This window comes from Schistocerca serialis, chromosome 1 (assembly GCF_023864345.2).
Source record: "Schistocerca serialis cubense isolate TAMUIC-IGC-003099 chromosome 1, iqSchSeri2.2, whole genome shotgun sequence".
Classification (NCBI taxonomy): Eukaryota; Metazoa; Arthropoda; class Insecta; order Orthoptera; family Acrididae; genus Schistocerca; species Schistocerca serialis.
The window spans coordinates 521,301,844-521,316,719 of record NC_064638.1 but is presented as its reverse complement, the minus strand read 5'-3'; positions in this window follow the sequence as shown (position 1 = coordinate 521,316,719).

Sequence of the window (14,876 nt, the reverse complement as noted above, 5' to 3'; positions counted from 1 at the left end):
CCTGCGACCGTAGCGGTCGCGCGGTTCCAGACTGTAGCGCCTAGAACCACTCGGCCACCCCGGCCGGCCAATCCCGAAAAAAGAAGGGGTTGACAGGTGTAAAAATTACCGAACTATCAGTTTAATAAGCCACGGCTGCAAAATACTAACACGAATTATTTTCAGACGAATGGAAAAACTGGTAGAAGCCGACGTCGGGGAAGATCAGTTTGGATTCCGTAGAAATGTTGGAACACGTGAGGCAATACTGACCCTACGACTTATCATAGAAAATAGATTAAGGAAAGGCAAACCTACGTTTCTAGCATTTGTAGACTTAGAGAAAGCTTTTGACAATGTTGACTGGAATACCCTGTTTCGAATTCTGAAGGTGGTAGGAGTAAAACACAGGGAGGGAAAGGCTATTTACAATTTGTACAGAAACCATATGGCAGTTATAAGAGTCGAGGGGCATGAAAGGGAAGTAGTGGTTGGGAAAGGAGTGAGACAGGGTTGTAGCCTCTCCCGGATGTTATTCAATCTATACACTGAGCAAACAGTAAAGGAAACAAAAGAAAAATTTGGAGTAGGAACTGAAATCCATGGAGAAGAAATTAAAACTCTTAGGGTCGCCGATGACATTGTAATTCCGTCAGAGACAGCAAGGGACCTGGAAGAGCAGCTGAACGGAATGGACAGTGTCTTGTAAGGAGGATATAAGATGAACGTCAACAAAAGCAAAACGAGAATAATGGAATGCAGTCGAATTAAGTCGGGTGATGCTGAGGGAATTAGATTAGGAAATGAGACACTTAAAGTAGTAAAGGAGTTTTGCTATTTGGGGAGCAAAATAACTGATGATTGTGGAAGTAGAGAGGATATAAAATGTAGACTGGCAATGGCAAGGAAAGATTTTCTGAACAAGAGAATTTTGTTAACATCTAGTATAGATTTAAGTGTCAGGAAGTCATCTCTGAAAGTATTTGTATCGAGTGTAGCCATGTATGAAAGTGAAACGTGGACGACAAATAGTTTAGACAAAAAGAGAATAGAAGCTTTTGAAATGTGGTGCTACAGAAGAATGCTGAAGATTAGATGGGTAGATCACATAACTAATGAGGAGGTATTGAATAGAATTGGAGAGAAGAGAAATTTGTGGCACAACTTGACTAGAAGAAGGGATCGGTTGGTAGGACATATTCTGAGGCATCAAGGGTTCACCAATTTAGTATTGGAGGGCAGCGCGGAGGGTAAAAATCGTAGAGGGAGACCAAGAGAGGAATACACTAAACAGATTCAGAAGGATGTAGGTTGCAGTAGGTGCTGGGAGGTGAAGAAGCTTGCACAGGATAGAGTAGCATGGGGAGCTGCATCAAACCAATCTCTGGACTGAAGACAACAACAACAACAGCCACTTGTGTGTTGAGCAAGGCAGAAATGACTTTTACGTACTTATGTCCGTACTCATATCTCGTATCTTATTCTCATGATCCTTATGCAATATATACGATAGTGGCAGCATAGTACTCTCTCCTGTTACATTAAAACGGGAATAAGAGAACAAAACTACGAGGTGCGAGCGATCTGGTAACGCTGTGTTGTTATACTTTCGTAGACTGGTGTGTTCATCCCTTCCAGATGATCAGTCCGAGTTTCAGCTCCGTACAGCCATCACGCTATTTTTGAGAGGTACATCAACGAAGTTGTGTTTCTGCTATGTGTTACGAACAGCGGAATTTAGAGCAACGTTATGGCATCAAGTTTTGTGTTAAACTTGGCAGATCAGTGATTGTGACTTTTGCAAAGTTGAAAAGACCTATGTGGAACATTCCTTATCAAGAGCACAAGTTTTCGCTGGCACAAATCTTATGTCGAGGGTCGAGAACTGGTTGAAGATAAACCTCGCTCAGGGAGACCCTCAACTTCAAAAACGTCGAACATGTGCGTGCAAGGTCAGACCGACGTTTAACAATAAAGGTGATGGGTGACCTGTTAAACTTAAACACTTTCACCGTACATTAAAATTCTGAAGGAAGTTTCGCAGCCGGCCAGAGTGGCCGAACGGTTCTAGGCGCTTCAGTTTGGAACCGTGCGACCGCTACGGTCGCGGGTTCGAATCCTGCCTCGGGCATGGATGTGTGTGATGTCCTTGCGTTAGTTAGGTTTAACTGGTTCTAAGTTCTAGGGGACTGATGACCTCAGAAGTTAAGTCCCATAGTGCTCAGAGCCATTTTTTGAAGTTTCGCACATGCGAAAGATTTGTGCCAAAATGGTGCCGAAAAACCACACAACTCAGCAGAAGGACGTACGATGAAACGTATGCGTTGATCTGCTTGAGAGGACTGCCAATGGCCATGAATGGTTCAGTCATAAATCCTGGCCCACTGAGACATCGCAACGACCGAAAAAAGCTCAAATGAACAAATCAAAGATCAATATGATGCTGATCTGCTTTTTTGACAGTAGGGATATCGCGCATAAAGACATTGTTCCTCAAGGACAAACTGTCAGCCAAGTGCTTTACAAAGATGTCCTTAAAGGCTCAGGAGAAGGGCGAATCAAGTGAGATCCGACTTTGCAGACAATTGGATGCAGCATCATGGCAGCGCCTCAGGTCACACAGCCACTTCCCTCACAGAATTTTTGACCTCAAAAGGCGTCCCTGTTGTTCCACAGCTCCCATATTCGCCTGACCTGGGTTCTTGTGCCTTTTTTATTTTCCCTAAACCGTAAAACGTCTTAAAAGAACGTTAGTTTGGGACTATGGAAAAGATTCAAAAGAATGTGACTGATATGGTGGAGGTCCTACCAGTTGAAGACTTTCAGCGCTGCTAGCAATACTGGGAATAACGAGTCCGCGGGTATATAACTGGCGGAGGGAACTACTTTGAAGGGGACAATACTGTCGTTTGAAAAAAATAAAAACTTTAGCAGATAAAAAAATGGTCTTATTACTTTTCTCACACTTATCTTATAAAAGATTGATCGCAACATCTCGTAAATTTCATTACCCTAAAACTATTTGCCTGAGAAGGTAGAGAGCTGTATAAGTAAGAGACATTTTTCTCTCATGGATTCCTGGAAATGTGATACGATGCGATGCTGCAGTGCCTGTATTATCCTGGATGCATGTATGTCCGAAGGAACAGACACTATGGAGACTACAGCCGTTATGAAATACATGAAATGTACATCCGTGAGTCACTCTAGCAAGCCAAATGGTAAGACGACCGGTCGCGATAACACTGAAATCCGGGTTCGAGTCCCGGTCTGGCACGAATTTTCATTGACGTCATTCTATTATAAAGCTGATGATTGTCCATATTGGCAACTGCGAATACATTTCATGTATTCCTCTACCGGTAGTCACCTGGCACTTGTAGCATATAGCGCCTCCTCTCTCTCTCTCTCTCTCTGTCTTTTGGTCTAACATCGTGTCATTCACAGTCCTTTCTTGTGCTGAATTTCCGTGTTGATATTATTATGACGAATCGTTTGAGTCGATATCTACACCGCCATCTCAAGTTTGGATGTTACTACACGACTGGCCCTTAAAATTGCTACACCACGAAGATGACGTGTTACAGACGCGAAATTTAACCGACAGGAAGAAGATGCTGTGATATGCAAATGATTAGCTTTTCAGAGCATTCACACAAGGTTGGCGCCAGTGGCGACACCAACAACGTGCTGACATCAGGAAAGTTTCCAACCGATTTCTCATACACAAACAGCAGTTGAACGGCGTTGCCTGGTGAAACGTTGTTATGATGCCTCGTGTAAAGAGGAGAAATGCGTACCATCACGTTTACGACTTTGATAGAGGTCGGATTGTAGCCTATCGCGATTGCAGTTTATCGTATCGCGACATTACTGCTCGCGTTGGTCGAGATCCAATGACAACTAGCAGAATATGGAATCGATGAGTTCAGGAGGGTAATACGGAACGCCGTGCTGGATCCCAACGGCCTCGTATCACCAGCAGTCGAGATGACTGGCATCTTATCCGCATGGCTGTAACGGATCGTGCAGACACGTCTTGATCCCTCGGTTAACAGATGGGGACGTTTGCAAGACAACAACCGTCTGCACGAACAGTTCGACGACGTTTGCAGCAGAATGGACTATGAGCTCGGAGACCATGGCTGCGGTTACCCTTGACGCTGCATCACAGACAGGAGCGCCTGCGATGGTGTACTCAACGACGAACCTTAGTGCACGAATGGAAAAACGTGATTTTTTCGGATGAATCCAGGTTGCCTGGTGAAACGTTGTTATGATGCCTCGTGTAAGGTGACGGTCGCATCCGTGTTTGGCGACATCACGGTGAACGCACATTGGAAGCATGTATTCGTCATCGCCATACTGTTGTATCACCCGACGTGATGGTATGGGGTGCCATTGGATACACGTCTCGGTCACCTCTTGTTCGCATTGACGACACTTTGAACAGTGGACGTTACATTTCAGATATCTTACGACCTGTGGCTCTACCCTTCATTCGATCCCTGCGAAACCCTACATTTCAGCAGGATAGTGCACGACCGCATGTTGCAGGTCCTGTACGGGCCTTTCTGGATACAGTAAATGTTCGACTACTGCCCTGGCCAACACATTCTCCAGATCTCTCACCAATTGAAAACGTCTGGTTAATGGTGGCCGAGCAACTGGCTCGTCACAATACGCCAGTCACTACTCTTGATCAACTGTGGTATCGTGTTGAAGCTGCATGGGCAGCTGTACCCGTACACGCCATCCAAGCTCTGTTTGACTCAATGTACAGGTGTATCAAGGCCGTTATTAGATCCAGAGGTGGTTGTTCTGGGTACTGATTCTTCAGGATCTATGCACCCAAATTGCGTGAAAATGTAATCACATGTCAGTTCTAGTATAATATATTTGTCCAATGAATACCCGTTTATCATCTGCATTTCTTCTTGGTGTAGCGATTTTAATGGCCAGTAGTGTAATTGTGAATCTCCGAGGCAAATGCTTTATTTTAATTGTTAAAGGGAAACATAACAATATTATACTATCTCTCACCTCTGTAAACGAGAATGACTTTTGAACACACAGTTTACCATACAGTCATTTCAGTCTGAAATGTAAATGTATACATAAAAATGGCCATTGATGTGGGTGGAGCGCGATGCAATCAGGTCGATTAAATACCTAGGCGTAACGCTGCAAAGCAACATGAAATGGAACGAGCACGTAGTCGGTTGTAGGGAAGAAGAATGGTTGACTTTGTTGGGAGAATGCAAGGAAGGTGTAGTTCATCTCTAAAGCATACAGAATGAGCTGCAGAATACTTCTGCAACTCATTCTTGAGTTCTGCTTGAGTGGTATTCCCACCAGGCTGCATTAGAGAACGACATCGAAGTAATTCAGAGGCGCCATGCTGTTCGACTTGTGGAACGTTTGACTGGTTGTAGATATCCAGTAAAAATCAACTAATCGTGCGTCCTTGAAAGAGCAAAAATCATATATTGGCGTCAGCGCTGAAGGAAACAAAACAGAAATTAGTTAAAACATGTCCTTTGCTGAGACTGTGAGTGGTATATATTGGGCCACTTTGACGTTAAACCGTGTAGTGATGTTTATGTCACAGACACTAACAGCTGAAAGCAAGATGACATCATTTAAAAGATTTATAGAAGCTGCGGACCGATATTGAAAGTAACGCGTGGTGATGTTACCACATGGTCACCACGTGTCTCCTCACCCATGATGTCATAAGCCAATCTCCCTTATCTACGACGTCCAGGTCACGTGGCAAGCTACGATCCCCTTATATATGACGTCATTCACAATTCAAGAAGCCACCCATCATTTCTTGCAACGATGGCGGCGATGAAAAAGAAACAGCCAGTCTCATGCAGGTAATACTTACATGTCATTAAAATGAAGAACCCAATCACAATGTGGCACCGGAGCCGACATCTTGGCCATGTAAAATAACTGGCCAGGCGCGAGTAGCATTCGTGCACAGGAGGTCGCGTACAAACTTAATTACGTACACAGGCAGTTCATTCATTCCGACAATCCAGAAACCCGATAATTTTTGCCTGTTAGTGACATTGATACGGGCAGAATATCGGTCCTAGGAATTCCAAGACTTTAGAGGATGTTTTAACTTCAAATCTGAAGTCGGGTAACAAATGACAAAAGAATATTTTTCCGTGTGATATAATTCAAAATTGACAATCTTCTGATTTTTTCCTTTACTTACATCGTAAAATCTTTCTCCTTGTCAAATTTCATGATACTGCGTCAAGTGGAAGTACCCTACAGGTTTTAACAAATGAGTTTGCGAGCATCAAAATATGTGACATTAATGGCCGTATCATTAGACTGCATTTACTTAGAAACTTCGCTATTTTACATCGTCAAAGGACCGTAGCTCTTAATAGGTGACATAAATTTCAACTTGATGCGTCCATCCGTTCCTGAGGAAAAACAGGACTTCTCAGTCGGACGGAGAAGAAGTACTCGTATAAAAAACGACGAAATTTTTTTAGTGTGGTATAATTACAAATCAACTATTTCCAGATCTTTTCCATCGGCTGTAGTGAGAAACTTTGCTTCTAGCCAAATTTCATGATTGTAGGTCAACGAGAAGTACCCCATAGGTGTGGATGAGTGAGTTTGCGATTATCAAAATATGTGACATAAATGGTATTGGCTTAGAAGCTTCACTTTTTTACATCCACAAGGGATTGTGGACGTTAACATGTGACATAAATTTACAAACTTGATACGTCCCTATCTGAAGATATGAAAATATAAAACAAATTGCGTTATGAGTGTAGTCTGTAGTATTCCCACATTTGAAATACGTAAGCTTCGTTGTCAGACCCCCACCCCTTTCAACGACACACGTACACACACACACACACACACACACACATACACACACACACACACACACACACACAGACAGATCCAGAAAACTGACGCCTAAAACATGGCTCTGGACTCTCACATTGAGTGCCCCATGGTATTTGTACCCCTAAATTCTTACAAAACACGTGTAGCTAAAAAATAACCCGCTGAACAGAGAGTTGACGTTTAATTTTTAAGTTTCAGTGATGGATGTACCAAAGCAAATCTGACGAAGCCTATAACACATGTTAGCTAAAATAGTATTATAAGCAGGCAAGCTCACAAACATGTTAGCGGTCTGAATTACTGTCAGCTACTGGAAGAAGGCAATTAATGTGTGACGACTAAAACATGACCGTGAATTCTAGAAATTAATTCCCACAGCGCTAATTCCACATCTAAATTGTTCTGTAATTGTACAAAACATATGTAGTATGCTAAGAAAGTAGCTGACATTTCATCCTAGACTTAAATGAAACAAACCTGAACAAGCACCAATTTAGGGGAGGTTGGAGTGAGAGAAGATAACAACACACACCCGTTGTTTCTTAAGGGCGACAATGTTATTTTCGCCTTTAAAATGTCCATCAAAATACGTAAAGAGTATGTTCCTATCTAAAATATATTTCAAAAATTCTAGAAGTTTTTCAGTAACGCATCACATCACCTATTTAAAATGGAAGTTGATAATGCATCAAATTCTACACTAGAAAAACGTAATCGATGATGGCTAATATTGCTTTTTATTTGCATTCGATCTAAGCCTACTCGAGGTTAATGCGAAACAAATTGTCGAGGAAGGCTGCGGCATTTTTCGATCGGAACTGTGGTGATAAGGTTCTCTACAGACTGTATTTCAAAAATTAACGACTAATTAATACTAAAATCTAACCGTAATGCTCCAAAACGCGGGATGTAAAACACAACATGGCCAAAAGCAAACTAACTGACCAAGCACCGTTTTAGGAGGGAATAGGGCGTTTAAATGAAATCTTTATTGAATCGTAACACTTAAACTGAACATTTTCGCAATACGCAAGGAGACTTTCATAAAGCGCAGAATACGTAACCATGGCTCTACACACGGAGATGAAACTTCGCTATCTCTTTGCACAACAGATTCCTGATCACGAACGAATGTTCTATCTTTACACCAGAATGCACCAAAAAATACCGAATGGTTGTTTGGTGTGTTACTTGATTCCGCAAGGTATTGGGTCTGGTATTTTCGGTGAATATACTTACATAATAGTCTCTACAGAAACGTAGCAATTTTCCGGCTTCGCTTCCAAGTTCGTTATCTGTTGTTGTAGCTCTAAAAAAAAAATGGCTCTGAGCACTATGGGACTTAACATCTGTGGTCATCAGTCCCCTAGAACTTAGAACTACTTAAACCTAACTAACCTAAGGACATCACACACATCCACGCCCGAGGCAGGATTCGAACCTGCGACCGTAGCAGCAGCGCGGTTCCGGACTGAAGCGCCTAGAACCGCTCGGCCACAGCGGCCGGCACCATGATTCCAATCCTTTACCCTTTTGATCTGTGCTATTATACCTCCAACTGACACTAGGACAGTTAAAATCTCCTGTTAAGAGTTTCACCTTTCATTTTCCAAAACTTGTTTGTTTTAAAAGTTCGAATGCTATGTAGGACGGTTTATGTGACGTATTGTAGCAAGTCTAGTTTAGGAGGAGGTTGAGCGGATATTGCAACATGCGACAAATTGTCAGTATTTTATTGAAACTTGACCGTGTTAAACATTTAATTTGGAAAACAGGTAGTTTTTACACAGATGACACGAAATTGATGCTGTCGCCGACGCTTACAACATTTAGCAATTCATTACATAATGGTACTTTCACATCAGAGTCTAATTGTATTTAACAAGCCATAAATTTCAGTACAACTGTGCTAGTAGTTCACAGCCGTATCTATACTACGACGATCTGTCGTTTTAGCGATGATTACAATTGATTGCTGGTTACATAGAAAATGAGCTGAGCGGTACTGCGCTCGGACATAAATAACTTTTGGCCTGCGGAGGTGTTACGTAAACAACCAGTGACGTGTCTATGCCATGCTTCCGATTCATTGCTGTGTCTTGCAGCGACTGTCTTTAGTTGTGGTGCCTTATTGGGGTACAAACGTCTGCGTGATACCTCGTTCTGTGGACGACACCATAGTTTGCGAAACTATTTGACGGTACAGTTGTAAAGTAAGGACCGCAGTGTCATTGTTATCGGTATTTTGGGAAGACTTCAAATCTATGTTTGATTTTACGATTGTCGCACTACTGTGTTGTTCAGAAGCTATTGTCAGTTTCATCGCTTTAATTTTTGGGCGTCTATCACTGACTCCTACGTGAATCTCTTGTACCACTAAAATATCAGTTCTGCGATGTCTGCGTAGGTGTTTTGTGGGATCGATATTGTCGCTCATTGCACTCTGGCGGTGCAAGTATTGGTCCTCTTTGACGTTTCTCATAGTACTTCCTTTTGCATTTGTTTAACGCAGTCTTCGTGTAATGGCCTTTTATGTACATCCTCCCCCCCCCCCCCCCCAAACCCTTTAAGAGATAGTAGTAATAAAGGAGATAGAGAATATTCAAAGGAGAGCGACGCATTTTCTCATTTTTTCGTTTAGTAAGTGTGAGAGCGTTACAGAAATGCTCAGAAGACTTCTGAGACTGACGCTTCAAGAGAGGTTCTGTCCGTCACGATGAGGCTTTCTGTCAAAACTCCAGGAATGTGCGTTCCAACAACAGTGAATCAACAGATTACTTCTTCCTATACATATCTCCCGGAATGGCCACGATGGCAAAATTGGAGGAAATAGAGCTAATACGGAAGCATTCCTCCCAAGTACACTACTGGCCATTAAAATTGCTACACCAAGAAGAAATGCAGACGATAAACGGGTATTCATTGGACAAATATATTATACTAGAACTGCATGTGACTACATTTTCACGCAATTTTGGTGCATAGATCCTGAGAAATCAGTACCCTGAACAACCATCTCTGGCCGTAATAACGGCCTTGATACGCCTGGGCATTGAGTCAAACAGAGCTTGGATGGCGTGTACAGTTACAGCTGCCCATGTAGCTTCCACACAATACCAAAGTTCATCAAGAGTAGTCACTGGCGTATTGTCACGAGCCAGTTGCTCCGCCACCATTGGTCAGACGTTTTCAAATAGTGAGAGATCTGGAGAATGTGCAGTCGAACATTTTCTGTATCCAAAAAGGCCCGTACAGGACCTGCAACATGCGGTCGTGCATTATACTGCTGAAATGTAAGGTTTCGCAGGGATCGAATGAAGGGTAGAGTCACGGGTCGTAAAGTGTCGTCAATGCGAACAAGAGGTGACCGAGACGTGTAACCAATGGCACCCCATACCATCACGTCGGGTGATACACCAGTATGGCGGTGACGAATACATGCTTCCAATGTGCGTTCACCGTGATGCCGCCAAACACGGATGCGACCGTCATGATGCTGTAAACAGAACCTGGATTCATCCGAAAAAATCATGTTTTGCCATTCGTGCACTAAGGTTCATCATTGAGTACACCATCACAGGCGCTCCTGTCTGTGATGCAGTGTCAAGGGTAACCGCAGCCATGGTCTCCGAGCTCATAGTCCATGCTGCTGCAAACGTCGTCGAACTGTTCGAGCAGATGGTTGTTGTCTTGCAAACGTGCCCATCTGTTGACCTAGGGACCGAGACGTGTCTGCACGATCCGTTACAGCCATGCGGATAAGATACCTGTCATCGCGACTACTAGTGATACGAGGCCGTTGGGATCCAGCACGGCGTTCCGTATTACCCTCCTGAACCCACCGATTCGATATTCTGCTAACAGTCATTGGATCTCGACCAACGCGAGCAGCAATGTCGCGATACGATAAACCGCAATCGCGATAGGCTACAATCCGACCTTTATCAAAGTCGGAAACGTGATGGTACGCATTTCTCCTCCTTACACTAGGCATCACAACAACGTTTCACCAGGCAACGCTGGTCAACTGCTGTTTGTGTATGAGAAATCGGTTGGAAACTTTTCTCATATCAGCAGGTTGTAGGTGTCGCCACCGGTGCCAACCTTGTGTGAATGCTCTGAAAAGCTAATCATTTGCATATCACAGCATCTCCTTCCTGTCGGTTAAATTTCGCGTCTGTAACACGTCATCTTCGTGGTGTAGCAATTTTAATGGCCAGAAGTGTACTATTTGCCCTTGGACCAGGAATGTTGGGACATTATAGTGATCATGGAAGAACATTCTACCACTTGCGGAGTATAAATGTAAAAATGGATGTATTTCTATACATAGCTACTTACAGATAACTGCCAATAGAAAAATGTTTCATATTGCTGAGGGGGGCAGAGAGCGAATGGTTTATTCTGATTTTTTGCTAAGTTTTGATTCTTTGTGTGAGAAAAATTTGTTTGTTTGATTTGTCAAATATCTTCTGAACATGAATGGAATTTCTAAAACTTCTACAATGTCCTGTAGTTATGTGATATAGTCTTCCCACCGAGGACGTGTTTGAAGTCGGTCAACACGGTAGTCTGTGGAAGTCTCATTATCTCTGCATTATTACAACAACCTGCATGAATTGAAATCTGCTTAATGAAGTCAAACCGTACCCTTCCTCTACAATTTCCCCCTCCTCCGTAGGACGTGTCTGATATACCTATCTCTTGCTTTTGTCAAGGTTTTCCATAAAGCTCTTCTCTCGTATTACCTTCATTACCTCTTCATCAGATACCCGATCTACACTTCTAACATTCAATATTCTTCTGTATCACCACATTTTTAAGCCTTTTATTTTTTATTGTCTGTTCTGCTTACCGTTCATTCATTTCCGTATAATGCTGCACTACAGTCTGATTCGTAACAGGGCCCCTAAATCTAAAATGTATTTTCGACGTTAAAAATCATTATTTTTCAGCAAAACGTTTCTATTTCCAGTCTAAATTTTATATTCTGTTTTCTTCTGCAGTCATGTATTTCGTACCCAGTGACCAGAACTACGACACTTAACGTCTCTTTTTTAAAATCTAATGCCACCCCCCCCCCCCCCCCCCCCCCGAAGCGTCGTTTGACTTAATTTAACAACATTACCCTTCTTCTCTTCTTCTTCTTAGCACCGTTTTGTTGAAGTGGATGCCTTCTTTTTGGGTCAATGCACACGATTCCTTACGGTCTGCGATTTTCTGTGGGTTTTGGCTCCTTGATCTTAAATCTGTGTTTATAATGTCCAGCCACAGTAATTTGGTCTTCCACGTTGTCTTTGGCCTTCTATAGTATTATGATAGGCTGAGCTGATGACTGAAGTAGTTGGTGTCTATGTGATGTGTCCATGCCACCGAAGTAACTTCTTTTCCATCCCTGACAGAACTCTACACTGCCGAAAAAAAAAAAAAAATGCAGACCTGGAAAGACGACGTCGCTTTTGATCCGATAACGGCGTATGCCACACGGTGGATAGTAGATTTCTACATCTACATATATACTCCGCTAGCCACCAAGTGGTGTGTGGCGGAGGGCACAATTCGTGCCAAAGTCATATTCCCCCCCCCCTCCCCACTACGACCCCACCCCCCTTTGTTCCACTCGCGGATCGCGCGAGGGAAAAACGACTGTCTGAACGCCTCTGTACGAGCTCTTATTTCCTTTATCTTTGAATGATGATCATTAAGCGATTTGAAAGTTGGTGGTAATAATATATGCTCTACATCCTCGGCGAAGATTGGATTTCGGACTTTAGTGAGTAGCCCCTTCTGTTTAGCGCGTCGTCTATCTGCAAGTGTGTCCCATTTCAAACTTTAAAAAAAAATGGTTCAAATGGCTCTGAGCACTATGGGACTTAACATCTTAGGTCATCAGTCCCCTAGAACTTAGAACTACTTAAACCTAACTAACCTAAGGACATCACACACATCGATGCCCGAGGCAAGATTCTAACCTGCGACCGTAGCAACCCCGCGGTTCCGGACTGCAGCGCTAGAACCGCACGGCCACCGCGGCCGGCTTCAAACTTTCAATGAGATTTGTAACCCTCTCGCGACGGCTAAATGTACTATTCACGAATCTTGCCGCTCTTCTTTGGACCATCTCAATCTCTTGAATCAGACCCAACTGGTAAGAACAGACGAACAATACTCTAAGACTGGACGAACTAACGTATTGTAAGCTATTTCCTTTGTTGAAGGAATGCATCGCTTCAGGATTCTACCAATAAACCGAAATCTAGAGTTCGCCTTACCCGTTACTTGTGTAATCTGATCATTCCATTTGAGCTCATTTCGAATATTCACAGCCAGATACTTGACTGGCGTTACCGCTTCCAAAGACTGATGATTTATTTTGTACTCACAGATTAATGGGGATTTTCGCCTTGTTATACGCAGTAGGTTACACTTACTAATATTGAGAGATAACTGCCAGTCATTACACCACGCATTTATTTTCTGCAAATCCTCATTAATTTGTACACAACTTTCGTGTGATACTACTTTCCTGTAGACTACAGCATCATCGGCAAACAGTCTAAGACCGCTGTCAATACCATCAACCAGATCGTTTATGTAAATCGTAAAAAGCAGAGGACCTATTACGCTGCCCTGGGGCACACCTGAAGTTACTCTTGTTTCTGTTGAGGTTACCCTGTTCAGGACGACATACTGTCCCCCGGTCTGTTAGAAAATCAGATTTACTGATAATGATTTCAAATCGTCTGCCAAAGATGACGTAGTGGAATATCTATCAGAGCGCTATCTATGTCTATTCTTTTATAGGGAATGCTCACAGTCAAAAAGTTCAGTGTGGTGCAAACGCGTGAAGGAAGCAGATAACCACGCCACGGAGATGCACTAATGCTTCCTGCGATCAACTGAGCGAGCTTGAAAGGTGTGAGCTTGTGGCCTTCCGAGTGGCGAGATGATTCCTTCGGTGAACTGCCACACAAGTCGGACGTGCCGCGTCAGTTGCGCAAAGATGCTGGTAGCAGTAATCATGCGAACATTCACACACCCGTTCTGGACGTCCACGCAGCACAGACGGCCGCCAGGATCGTCGTATTGTAAGGGCAGCAGTGGCAGGTCGTACAGCTACCACAGCACAGACAGGAGGGCTCGTGAGCCCAGACGTGTCAACCCTAACTGTTGCGAACCTGTTATTAGTAGTGAGACTACGGGCACGCACACCTCCAGCCTGTCTTTCAGTCACTCCACAGCATTGACATGCATGATGGTTCGACTGGTACACGCCCCAGAGGAAAAGGCGGTAGAAGTTCAGTACCAATAAAAGCTAGCCTTAAGCCCTCGTCGAGACTGTACAACACTACGTAGACATAGGAACGGCTCTGGACATATAACGACCCTGTGCCTAAACCCATATACCTGGTCCTTTCCGCGGCGGCTGATCTCCTGCTCTCTGCACTGCCTGATATGATGAGTCCTGTAATAACTATGATCTAGCAGGGAGAGGAACCACTCACACCAACAATACCAAGTTGATCTAGTAGAATTCACTGTATTCTGTTAAACACTCGCATAGGGTGGGGCTGTACTGTTCACAATTAACATTATTCTATGATAATATTCTTCTCGGGTGTGCAGCCGGATCATAACGTCTTCTTAATACAAGATGTCAAGATGACGTTATGATACGGCTGCACACCCGCGAAGAATATTATCAATTATTACGCCGGGAAAGCCATCGTAATCACAACATTATTCTACAATGGATGTGATCAGTATTTGTACTCCAGTACTTTCCCATTATGACGTATCAGGTTGCTGTCTAAATGATGGCGTCCAATGCAAAAACACGATGCACAGAATACAAAATAATCACTGTTCGGCCCGTCGCTGTGGCCGAGCGGTTTTAGGCATTTCAGTCCGGAACCGCGCTGCTGCTACGGTCGCAGGCTCGAAGCCTGCCTCGGGCATGGATGCATGTGATGTCCTTAGGTTAGTTAGGTTTAAGTAGTTCTAAG